This window comes from Heterocephalus glaber, unplaced genomic scaffold (genome assembly GCF_053883595.1).
Source record: "Heterocephalus glaber isolate CG9 unplaced genomic scaffold, H.glaber_assembly_v1.0 deba00001481, whole genome shotgun sequence".
NCBI lineage: Eukaryota > Metazoa > Chordata > Mammalia > Rodentia > Bathyergidae > Heterocephalus > Heterocephalus glaber.
Window position 1 is genome coordinate 61,683,930 of NW_028258317.1, and position 13,653 is coordinate 61,697,582.

Below are 13,653 nucleotides of genomic sequence, written 5' to 3' on the forward strand. Positions count from 1 at the left end.
GTTTCCAACTTTTAGCTATTACAAACTGCGCTGCTATGAACATGGGTGCACATATATCACTGTGGTATGATTCTTTTAATTCTTTGGGGAAGATCCCCAGCAGTGGAATAGTGGGGTCAAATGGAACTTCCAGTCCTAGTTCTTTGAGGTATCTCCATACTGATTTCCACAGTGCTTGCACCAGTCTACACTCCCACCAGCAGTGGAGCAGGGTTCCTCTTTCCCCACAGCCCCACCAGCATTTGTTATTGGTTGATTTCATGATAGCAGCCATTCTTTCTGGAGTGAAGTGGAATCTCAGCGTTGTTTTCATCTGCATCTCTCGAATGACCAGTGATGTTGAACATTTTTTCATGTGATTATTTGCTATTTCTACTTCTTTGTCTGAGAAATGTCTGTTCATTTCAGATGCCCATTTTTGGATTGGGTCTTTAAATTTGGGAGGTCTGATCTTTTTAAGTTCTTTATAGATTCGAGATAGTAGACCTTTGTCTGAGGAAGAGCAGGTGAAGATTTTTTCCCACATTGTGGGTTGTCTCTTCACACTGCTGGTGGTTTCTCTTGCTGTGCAGAAGCTTTTTAATAAGAAGAGATCCCATTTGTTGATTGTTTGTGCTAGTTCATGGGCAACTGAGGTTTTGTTCATAAAATCTTTTCCTACACCGATGTCTTCAAGGGTTCTACCTAACCTCTGTTCCAACTGGTTCAGAGTTTCTATTTGAATATTTAGATCTTTAATCCATTTTGATTTTAGTTTAGAGCATAGTGAGAGATATAGGTCTAGTTTTAATCTTTGGCAAGTTGAAGCCCAATCTTTCCAGCACCATTTATTAAAGAGGCTATCTTTCCTCCAGTGAGGGTGTTTGGCTCCTTTGTTGAAGATGAGATGGCTGAGTGTGTCTGGCGTTGTTTCTGCATCTTCTAATCTGTTCCACTGGTCCTCAAGTCTGTTTCTTTGCCAGTACCATGCTGTTTTTATCACAGTAGCTTTGTAGTAGAGTTGCAGGTTGGGGATTGTGATACCCCCTGCCATGTCTCTGTTACCTAGAATTGCTTTTGCTATTCTGGGTCTCTTCTTGTTCCAAATGAATTTTTGGATTGTTTTCTCAAGGTCTATGAAGTATGCTGCTGGGATCTCAATTGGAATTGCATTAAATCTATATAGCAGTTTTGGAAGTATGGCCATTTTCACTCTATTATTCCTTCCTACCCGGGAGCAGGGGATGTCTGTCCATTTTCTGCTATCATCTTCAATCTCTCTTTTCAGAGTGCCATAGTTTTCAGAGAAGAGGTCTTTGATTTCTTTCGTTAGGATGATTCCTAGGTATTTCAGTTTTTTGGATGCTATTGTGAAAGGAATTCTTTGCCCTATTTCTCTCTCAGTGAGGCTGTCATTGGTGCAGAGGAAAGCTATTGATTTTTGTGTGTTGACCTTGTAACCAGCTACTCGACTGAATTTGGTTATTAAGTCTAGAAGACTTTTGGTGGAGTTCTTGAGGTCTTCTATATAGAGTATCATGTCATCTGCAAATAATGACAATTGGACTTCTTCATTTCCTATCTTTATTCCTTTTATTTCTTTCTCTTGTCTAATTGCCGTGGCTAATGTTTCCAGAACTATATTGAACAAGAGTGGTGATAGTGGATATCCTTGTCTTGTTCCTGATTTTAGTGTGAAGGATTTCAGTTTTTGTCCATTTAGTATGATATTGGCTGTTGGTTTTTCATACATGGCTTCTTTCAATCTATTGCAATTTTTTGAAGGGTTTTTATCATGAATGCATGTTGGATTTTGTCAAATGCTTTTTCTGCATCTATGGAGATAATCATATGGTTTTTGTCCTTGGCTCTATTGATATAGTGTATTACATTGATTGATTTGTGTATATTGAACCATTCCTGCATCCCTGGGATGAATCCCACTTGATCAGGGTGTATGATCTTCTTGACGATCTTCTGCATTCTGTTTGCCATTATCTTATTAAGGATTTTTGCATCTGTGTTCATTAGTGAGATTGGCCTATAGTTCTCTTTTTCAGTTGGGTCTTTCTCTGCTTTGGGGTTCAAGGTGATGCTTCCAGGAATGAATTTGGGAGTATTGCTTCCCTTTCAATTTCATTGAAGAGTTTAAAGAGTAGTGGCAGCAGTTCCTCTCTAAATGTCTTGTAGAATTCAGCAGTGAAGCCATAAGGACCCAGGCTTTTCTTAGTTGATAAGTTTTTAATTACCTTTTCAATTTCATTGGTTGATATTGGGTTGTTCAGAATTTTTAGGTGTTCTTCGTTCAACTTTGGTAATTCATATGTATCTAGGAATCTGTCCATTTCTTCTGTGTTGTCCATCTTATTGGCGTATAGATTCTGGAAGTAGGTATTGATGATCCTCCGGATTTCTGCTGGGTCTGTTGTAATTTCACCCTTTTCATTCCTAATTGCATGGATTTGGGCCTTTTCTTTCCTTTTTCTGACAAGGTTGGCTAAGGGTTTGTCAATATTGTTGATTCTTTCGAAGAGCCAACTCTTGGCTTCATTGATTTTTTGTATCGTTCTCTTAGTCTCCATTGCATTGATTTCTCCTCTGATCTTTATAATTTCCTCCCTTGTATGAGCTCTGGGGTTGTCCTGCTCTTCTTTTTCTAGAAGCTTGAGGTGCAGCATCAGGTTGTTTAATTGGGCTTGTTCTGTTTTCCTAATATGCGTATTCACTGCTATGAATTTCCCTCATAAGACTGCTTTCATTGTGTCCCATAGATTCCGATATGTTCTATTGTCATTGTCATTTAATTGAAGGAACTGTCTGATTTCTTCTTTAATTTCCTCTGTGACCCATTGGTTATTCAGAAGTGTGTTGTTCAATTTCCACGTGTTTATAAAATTTTTCCAGTTTCTTTTGCTATGGATCTCCAATTTCATCACACTATGGTCTGATAATATACAGGGGATAACTTCAATTCCTTTGCACTTACTTAAACATGTTTTGTGTGTGAGTATGTGGTCTATTTTTGAGAATGACCCATATGCAGCTGAGAAGAATGTGTATTCTGATTTTGTGGGGTGGAAGACTCTGTAAACATCTGTTCAGTTCATTTGTTCAAGAGTTCGATTGAGTTCTAGTATTTCATTACTTATTTTTCGTCTAGTTGATCTATCTATTTGTGACAGTGGGGTGTTGAGGTCCCCCACTACAATTGTATTAGTGCATATATGACTTTTCATGTCCATTAGTATTTGTTTTATATAGTTGGGTGCACTAGTGTTTGGTGCATAGATATTTATGATTGTCATCTTTTCCTCTTGGATTCTTCCCTTTACAAGGATGTAGTGTCCTTCTTCATCTCTCTTAATCAGTGTTGGTTTGAAATCTACTTGATCTGCCAAGAGGATAGTTACTCCTGCTTTTTTCGGGTTCCCATTGCATGGAGTATCGTTTTCCACCCTTTAACTTTCAGTCTATGAGTTTCCTTTTGAATGAAGTGTGTTTCTTGTATGCAGCATATTGTTGGATTTTGCTTCTTGACCCATTCTGCCAGTCTATTTCTTTTGATTGGTGAATTGAGACCATTAACATTGTTGGTTATAACTGAAACCTATTTACTTGTCATTGCCATGACATTTTCTTTTTGTTGGGTTCTCCCCCTTTCCATTTAATTTTTTGTCATGCCAGATGAGTTCATTCTGCTTTGCTTCCTGGGGTTGTGATCCTCAATGTCTGTTCCTAGGATATTGTGTCAAATTCTTTGGAGTGCTGGTTTGGTATTCACGAAGTTCCTAAGGTGCTTTTTGTCATGAAAGTATCTTATTTCTCCATCCATTTTGAAAGATAGTTTTGCAGGGTACATCAATCTGGGTTGGAGGTTGTTTTCTTTTAGGGCTTGGAATATGTTACTCCAAGCTCTTCTTGCCTTGATGGTTTGTGTTGAGAAGTCTGCTGTGATTCTGATGGGCTTTCCTTTGTATGTGATTTGTTTCTTTTCTCTGACTGCTTGGAGAACTTTGTTCTTCTGTTGTGTTTCTGGAATCTTAACAATGATATGCCTATGTGTAGATTTTTTTTGATGATGGCTATTTGGAGTCCTATATGTCTCACTTATCTGTATGTCAAGCTCTTTTCCCCTGCTTGGGAAGTTTTCTGCCATTCCTTCTGTGAAGAGATTTTTTATGTCATCTGCACTCTCTCCTGTTTCTTCATTGAGCCCAATCAGTCTTATGTTATTCTTCTTTGCATCATCTAGCAGCTGCTGGATTGATTTCTCATGCTCCCTTATAATTTTGAAGTAATTTTTCTTTTCCTGGTCACTAATAGCAATCTTATCTTGTATATCTGAAATTCTGTCCTCACATTGGCTCATTCTGCTGTGTAGACTTTCAATGGAGTTTTTCATGTCCTGGAAATCTATTTGCATCTATTTTATGGATTCCATTTGTTTCTTATGTTGGGATTCCATCATGTTCCTGAGCTCCTCTCTAGATTTATTAATCTTGTCTTGCACTAGGGGCACAATTTCTCCTGTTATCTGAGAAATTATTTCTGATTTCATTTATTCCAGATCCCCTTTTGTTGCCAATTCAGTGGGTCCAGGTGGTTGAGTATCAGAGTGTTCCATCTCATTTCCCTTTGTGGTTGCTGTAGGTGATCTGAAAGTCTGGTTTTGAGACTTATTTACTTGTTTTCTCATTTCGACTGAGGTGAGGGGCTGTTAGTGCCTGCACAGATTATCTCCTCTGAGCTGGCAGAGGTGGGACAGGGGCTGGGAGCAGCGGTAGGGATGGTGGCCCAAAAGCCCTTTCCTGTGGGCTGGGAGCAGCGGGAGGGATTTTGGCCGGGAAGCCCCTTCCTCTGGACCAGGAGCAGTGGGATGGTGGCTCAGAAGCCCCTACCTTTGGGCTGGGAGTGGTGGGAGGGATGGTGTTGAGGAAGCCCTTTCCTCTGGGCCAGGAGCAGCGGGAAAGAAGGTGGCCCAAAAGCCCTTTCCTCTGGGCTGGGAGCAGCGGGACTCAGTACCTTGGTCTGGTGGTCTGGTGTCCTCTGTGTCTTTGTAGTGTGGAACCAGGTGGCTGCCTGTCTGCAGCAGGGTGATTCGGTGTCTTCCGCACCACTCAGGACCTCGGTAGGCCGTGCACAGACCTGCCTTTCTGCAGCGGGCTGATTCGGCGTGTTCTGTGCGACTCTAGAGCTTTATTTTTAACTATATATTATAACCTGTGTCTTTTACTCAGTTTTCTCTTGAATATCAAATTTATGTATATATATATATATATATATCCCCTACCTGATACATCTATGTGGAATGTTTCATAAGTAGCATGTAAAACAATGAATTTGTTGTTGTGTTAGTCTGTTTTCTATTGCCTCAACAAAGTTTCTGAGACTAGGTGTCTTTGCTTTCCATCACTGTGACAAATACCTGAGATAAATAAGCTTAAAAAGAGAAAAGGTTAATATTGGCTCATGATTTAGAGGTTTTAGTCCATGGTTATTGGCCCTGTTGCTTTGAGCCGGTGGTAGCGCAATATGTCATAGTGGGAGTTTTGGGGAGTTTAGGCCCATTCACCTCATGGTGGACAGAAAATAAAGAGACAGTAAGAGGCTAGAGTCTCAATATCATTTTCAAGGTCATGCCCTTAGTGACCCACCTTCCTTCTGTTAGGCCCCACCTTCTAGGTTCCTCACCTTCTAATAGTGCTGCAGGCTGGGGACTAGGTGTTTAACAGGTGGGCCTTTGGTGAGCAATTTATTTCTAACTTACAGCCCTGGGAAATTTATACAGAGTAGAGCTTTACTTGGTTCATGGTTCTAGAAACTGGAAAGTCTGAGAGTATGGCGCCAGCATCCCATGAGGTCTTCTGTGGCATCATAACACGGTGACACAGCATTCTGGCTCAAGTTTCTCTCTTTTTTTCCCTTAAGACATCATTAATGCCATCATGGAGGCTGCACCCTGATCTAATCTAAATTATTTTTCAGAGGCCCCACCCTTTGAATATCATTAACATATGACTGGGATTAAGATTCCAATATAGAAAATTTGGAGACACACACAAATTATAGCAGTATTCTTCCTCTCTGAACATACATTACTTTGTATTTTCCCTGTTTCACTACCTACAAAGTCTACTGAATTTAAGTCTGGAAGCTATTGTGGACTTTCTCCTAATCGATAGTTGCAGTTTCTACTCAATCTCCATGTTCTGTTGATCTAATCTCCCCACATCCTGGGAATCTGTCTGCTGAGTCTATTTGCTTTGCACCTCTCTAAGTCAAGCTGTTATTCTCTCAAGCATGGATTTCTAGAACACTTATCTCACTGGTCCCTGTAAGTCTAGTGTAAATCCTCCAATTCTATTCTCCATGTTGACACCAGGCTGGTCTTTCTAAAACATCTTGTTTTAAAAAAACTTTCAGTTGGTTTCCCTTTGGACTCCACATGTTTATAAAGCTGAGTATAAGTTATTTCCTGCTTGCTTTTCATTGTCTTCTCTCATGAATTCCATCTTGTAGTTTAGATACTTGATACCCAGAGTTTCTGCTTCTTGTATGTACCTACCCTACCATCCCTTCTTCATCCTCTTACTAGGGCATCGATATCTCTTGTGCACAGCTTAGAGTTTTTATAGGGAATTAGAAGCTAATAGACTAGGAGCAAGCAAGAGAAACTGTCGCTAGGTCATTACACTAAGAAGAAATTGTTTGGAAGAGCAAAGAAACCAGTGAAAATCTAAAAGCTTAAATTTTGGGAGGAACAGAAATGAGTGTTGCTCCAGAAATCTAAAAGGTAGGAACAAATGTATTATCCTTCGAGATTTGCACTTGGAAAAACTCTGGTCATTTTTGATCAGTATCACTCTATGCAGCATTAATATTTCTGGAAAAAAAATCCCATTTTTTATCCTAACTTGGGTCACATCTGTTCAATGCTCAGAAGGATGCCCTCAGCAATTAAGATAATTCCTCAATAGCAGTAAAATGAGAATTCTCCAAAGGTGTTAGTGCTCCAAAAGAGGGAAAAAGATTTTGTACAGGCAAAAAAAAAAAAAAAAAAAAAAAAGAAAAAGCAAAAGCAGATGATCACCATAGCGGTAATCCCAGACCCCTCAAATTTGAATTAGGAGGTCTTTCCATACACTGCCATAATTGTCACCTGTTTTTACCTCTGTAGTATTATATTCAGCGGGATTCTTACTTGTTTGTAACCTCACTAATGGTTACCTTTGTTAGCACAGTGACTAGCACTTGGCAGATAATCAATCAACATTCATTTAATATAGAGCATAAAGAAGAGAGGCATAAGCAGATATATGAAACCCATGTTCTAAAGGCTTTTGAAGCTGATTGGTTTGTTACATGATTAAAAAAATGAAATTGGAATTTTTTACAAGATCATCAATGCCAAGTAAGTACAAGTCCATATGAACATAATATTGTGTAGGATCTAAACTTCTTTGAGTAGAGAAAATATTTTCTATTTTTATATCTTATGTAATACTTTGAATAGAATTTACATAAAGGAGTCTGAACAGGCATTTCCTGAATTAAGGGTTTTCACCAAAATTTCTTTGTATTCCTGTAGTAATGTTAATCTTAAGCATAATGCTTTCTTTTTCCTTTGTGTGCATGCATTGTTGCAGTTTTTAATACCACTAATGACTTTGAAATGGGACATTGAGTCAGAATTAGTGGCAATCAAGTGTTAATGGTCCTTGCCTCTGTGGTCTATCAGCAGCTCATCTCAGCTGATCATTAGTTCCCAGAAAATAAGCTGCATCAGGCTTTTCCAAGGTACGGCCATTTAGGAAAGATTCCTGACTGTCATTGGAACCTCTCATTGATCTTTCAGAGCTTTTTCTATTTCTATGTCTTGGCTTGTGCTTTTGTTTGAAGAGAATGACCGATGCCTATGGGTAGGTAAATGAGAAGAATAAAAAGGAAGAGAAATAGAATAAAATAGTCAAACCGAGTTCATATACATCATAATAAAATCATAGCACATAATTGCCAGGAATGACCTTAGAAATTTCTCATTTTATAAATGAAGAAATGGAGAATGTGGAAGGCAAAGTGACTTTCCCAAGGACTGTCAAAGAAAAACAAAAACAAAAACAAAAGATATGCACATAATACTGCTTCTCTAAGCATTTTGAGTCCTTTCTGACTTTGGGCTTCTACAATACGCTCATCTATATAAATCATTTTGCAAACAAATAGAATGAGAAGTCAATCAAAATTTTATTAGTGCAAAAATCACTAGTATACTTTCCACTTCTTGATTTGTGATGCTGCAGAGATTGTCATTTTCAAAAGACAACAGTAAATTAAAAAATAAGCGAAAGTTGGAATTGACATTAGTATCAACCAATAGGTATGTTTTTCTTGGTAAAAATTTTGTGGATTTAATCATCTTCCACCTAACCGTAGTTTAGCAAGAAACCAGTTGTAAAGACATTGAATACCTCCTTGTGAGACAGATTTAAGTAATCTTTTGTGTGTTTGCCTTGTACTGGTTTGTAATGTACAGTACTATCACTGGATCTGTTTGACCCCAGCTTCATTTCTCATCGTTTTCCCTTTCTCTGTTCTATATCAGTGGCTGGATCATTTCTAGGTTGCTTTTTCCCACTTTGTTTTTTGCTAGTGTTTGCTGGGCCTGGCTTATATCAGTGATTATTAAATGTTCAAAAATCCTGTGAACTGGTTAACGCCAATGAACATCATCATTAAAAATATCAAACTTTACATTTGACCAAATTATATTAAAAACAAAGATACAATATACCTCTAATTCATAATTTTCTAATCATTTACTATATTTCTGCTCTTGAGTTTACTTATGATATGGAGGAAACACTATTTAATGCTGTATATGTCTTCCAAATTTTGCATTAGTAATGATACAAGTGGTAGCTTGAAATTGACCACAAAGAAATCTGGCAAATACCAAAAATCAGGGCTGCTTCTTATTTTTTTTTAAGAGTCCTTTTTTTTTTTTTTTTTTTTTTTTTTTTTTTTTTATAGCAGCGTTTGGCCTGTGGGAGGCCTCAGAAGGAGCTTGTGTTTATTTCATCTCTCTATGGCCTGGAGCAGGTCTCCCCTCTTTGCCTCACCCGCTTGTCTCTTTATTGGAAGGGAGGTAGCACCCTGTTGCTGCTGTGAACCTCAGCGTCAGTGATGGTGAACCTTTAGGGCTTTCAGTGATAACAATAGCCAGCGGAGACACACGCGCCCTAGGTTCGCCACCACTGCTCTAGGTTGTGTCACTGCCCGCCTGCCTTTGCTATTGACTTTGCTCAGCTCTTCCATACAGCAATTCCTGTAATCAATACCCTGCATTAAATTCTTTCTGCTTGTAATACTTGAATGTATTAAAGTATTTAATATCTTTTTCCTGTTTAGGCCTGGACAGGTACATATAGTCAATTTATTTGAGCTGGCGTTATTTCGCTAGTTTTAATATCAGAGCTTACAAAATTTAAAACAATATGTTGTATTAGTGGTGGAAGTCCCTTGCCTTTTTCAGAATACTTAAAAGACCCCAAAAGGCTAAGCAATTTGTCTGAAGACCTACAATAACTCAGGGAGAAATGACACACGCTTCTCCAGCAAATGCTGAGACTTAGGAGCCACACATTCATATTTTGGATGAGAGGTGATATAAGATTTATTAGAATGGCTTAATTTCTCTAGTACTTTTTTGAGATCTGATTATTGATTTGATAATTCATTTGGTGCCTTTGTTAAGTTTCTTTTCTTTTTTGCTTATGGCGCTATGGAGCCCAAATGACTTACAGAATGGGAAATTTAGAAAAATCTGCATGCCTTAAAATATTGAATTGATTTTTTTGAAAGTTGAATTGACAGTCAGCTAGCTGATTTGCTGTCTTACAAAAATAGCCTATTGGGTATACAGTTGCTGCATCTTAGTTCAATTTATGAAGGTCCATTAGCTTATCATTTCATGTATTGATCAAAACCTACATGATTCTAAGGGACACAGAAGGAGGCTGATGCCAGATTCTTCCTTTCCTTATGGATTTGTATATTATAGAAAAAATGGATTTCATTTAGAGAATGACTGAACAGTTTCATATTTCACCTCATAGGGAAGCACTGATTTTAAAAATCTGCCAAGATGACTTAGATTATAAACACTGCTCATGTAACTTTATATCTTCTAAGGCTCTTTTAGTGCTCTGTTATTAAAATATTATGAAAGAGAAAGAACACTGATTAAATTTGCCTACATGGATACATTTACATTAATGCATCATGATTAATTATAAGTTAATGTGCTCATTTGCAAAAATATTTTAAGGTGGCATAATGATAAGGCTGTACTGATAATCTCTCACAGCCCCTTATTAACATTATCAAAAGCCAGATGTGAGGCGCCATTAGCACACTTTGGAGTGGGATGCTGGCACGCCACGCTGGCTTTCTATAAGTGTCATATGCACTTTTGACCACAAGATGCCGCTCAATAATCCATTATGATTTAGGTCTTTTGTTAGAAGCCAAATGGCACTTTGATTTGTTTCACATGCCCTCCAATTACACACTAACACTCATTGTGGGTGGGATGGGGAAGAGGAGACCCTGATTCTTTCTAACTTGTGTGGGAAATTAATGAATAATTTCTTCAAGTCTAATAAATTGAAGCTGAGAAGCTTACTCAGTTTCAGGCACTATAAAATTGTTGCTAACTCAGTTTCTGTGCTGATGTGTATATATGTCTATACTGGCCCTGCCAGCCACCCAACCTGTTGTATATAATCAGCAGCACCATCTGCCCCCGAATGAAATAATTTTCTGCTGGCCCAGGCTAACAACATGCAAAATAACCTATTTATGTAACGATTCAAAATGTCAAATGATTACCTTAAACTGAAAACACGTAATCAGCTTTCTGTGTTTCAAGCTGTAATTAAGTAGTCACAACATGGCAGTCCATAGATGAAAGCTCCAGAAATACTTGCCTGCAAAGGCAATCACTGGAAGAAGATAATTTCATTCCCCAAGCTCTTGTCTTAAGCTGGAAAAGAATTCAAAGGGTGAAGATTCTCTGTGATAGAGATGGCTGTGATCTTTAGCTTTCTTACCAAGTTTATCCTAGATTTAAGTTTATATTTTTAATTTTTTAATAAGGTGGAGGCAGGATTTAATTTTTTCCCCTCTTTTAATGACTAGTTTATAAACAAAGATCTATGACTGACTGGTAAGATAGGGTGCCCACATTATTCAAGTATCTGGGAATTGGAAGGCCCAGACTTAGACAAGAAGCAGCTACTTAAGCATTTTCTCCCATGAATGCCTTATATCAAGGTTGCTTTTCTCTTTTCTGGTATTAATCTAGCAACAACAAAGCTGATCTATCCCTTAGATAGACTGCCTAGGAAGTATGATATGTGGGATGTCAAGAAATAATCTTTAACATGTTAGTCCTTAGTAGTCACTTTCATTTTAATATGAGTTGGTTTTGAGATTTCTTGGTCTCAGCTGGCTGAGCACAGTGTTTTAGGGAGTGGAAGCTGATGATCATTGGAAATAAACATCAGTTCCTGAAGGGGATGAGGGAAAGATAATAAGCAAGAGAGAAATGAGGGTGGGTGGTGAATGAGAAGTAGAAAAACTGAGGTGCTCCAGAAAAAGCTCCACTCACCACATTGTCTTGCCTGAAGTCTCATTTTAGGAGTGGATCAAACTGGTAGTGTGATCATTTAGTTAAGGCAATAAAAAAAATGAATGAAGAGGCTTATTCAGCATTCTCATTTTCATATCCAATCTGGCTCATCTCACTAGCAGACACATCAAAATTTTTTCTTCATTCTCCTTCATTTGTTCATTCCTCACATTCATCTGTTCAGCTGCTATTAGTTTTGTACTTATGAGGAGCCAGGTACTGGATTAGGTTCTGTGGATATGACAACAAAAAACATTCCTTTGTATAGGATCTACAAGGAGAAAATCTCAGGGACCATTATGCAGGAAATTTTGCTTTTTCTCAAAAGCAACCCACATGGTGGAAATGTTAAATTTTGCTTTGCTTAGTAAAAAAATGTTAGAATGAGAAAACAAATATAGCTTTCCTAGACCAGTAATTTTCATACATTCATACACACAAAAATCACACAAGAATGTGGTTAAACTGCAGATTCTAATTCATTAGTCCCAGGTGAGGGTTAATTTAGATTGTGCGTTTCCAGCAAACTCTTGGGGAGTGCTGATACTGGGGACCATACTTTGCATGATAAGTCTTTAGGTAGACTTAGTCTGAGTTGATTAATTATCCACAAAGAGAAGTTTCTTCCAGTGACATGACCTCTTCTAAGTCCGAGAGGGAAGAGAAGAAGGTGTTAAGACTAGCTTCCATGAAAGTAGGCCAGGCAGGGTCTGTTTGTGATGAACTGCTCCCTGCCACCTGTGGAGTGTTCGGGCCCAGATTAATGCACTGCACACCAAGATACAGGTTTTCTTCTCGAAGGGGCACTGCTCATTTCCCGCATCACTGTTTTGAAACATCACAACTGAAATGGCTTTTATGTTCCTTAAAAGAAGAAGAGGAAGGAGAAAAAGGCATAGCTTTTGAAGGGAAAAAATAGTTTTCCGATAACCTCCATTAACTACAGGGGTCATTGTGGCAAAATGAATGGGATTAGAAATCTGTTAAAAGCTGCAGTATATGGTACGTGGTGACTGACAAGCCTTTTGCTGAGTAGCTACAAATGGGACTAATGGTTTAAACTTGTTAGTCATTGTCAGAGCCTCTGATCCTTGAGTCAGCCATGGAAGCTATGGCAGAAATCGATAAGGCACCACTTTTCACAGTGAACTGCTAGACCATATAGATTGCCTGGAGGGAAATGCCGAGTTCCCTCCCATGCTGCCAGATGAAAGCAGGCAGCCAAATCTCCAGGAAGATTGACCACACTGCTCAGGGCAATTAGGCCTTTCACCACTCTGAACGATGATTCTAAATGGGGGGAATGCTGGAAGAGCAAAGGGGAGACAGCTCTGCACGACAAACGGAAACCCTGAAGCCATGTTGGGGAGCTTTGTCAATTTCATGGTCACTGAGGGCGTTTTATTTTTTCTTGTTCAGACTGTTATACAGTGAATGTTCTGGAGCTGCTGCTTTTTTTCCTTTCCTTTATTTTTCTTTACAAGCTAAGAAGGGAGGACAGGCAGCCAGAGTAACACTTGGTTGATGATAAACTATAAACTACAGCTGAACTCCATTAATCCGTTCAATCCCTAAAGCCCTAAGAGCATGGTGGAGGAGGGCTTCCTGTTGGGCACATTTCAAAACAATCACATCCCATTGTTCAGTGCCTTTTTGGGTAAAGCCCTGAGAGGGTGCCAAAATCATCAGCGAAAGAAAGTGCATGTTTGTGCAACAATTCCAGACAAGCTGCAGATTATCAGCAGGCTGCAAGGGGAGAGGTGCTGGGGCTCATTTGGCAGAAGGCTCCGCTTTGGAGAGAAGTCCCATATCTGATGCACACAAGGCTGAACCCAGCATTATTATTAAGAGCATAAAAGGGCTCTGTGGCTGCCCAGGCTGCAGGGAGGCCAGCTGTGCCAGAGGAAAGGAACTATGGGAGATGTAGGAAGCTTTGTGTTGGGTCTTGGCAGAAAGGCAGACAGGGGTAGCTTAGCTTCATG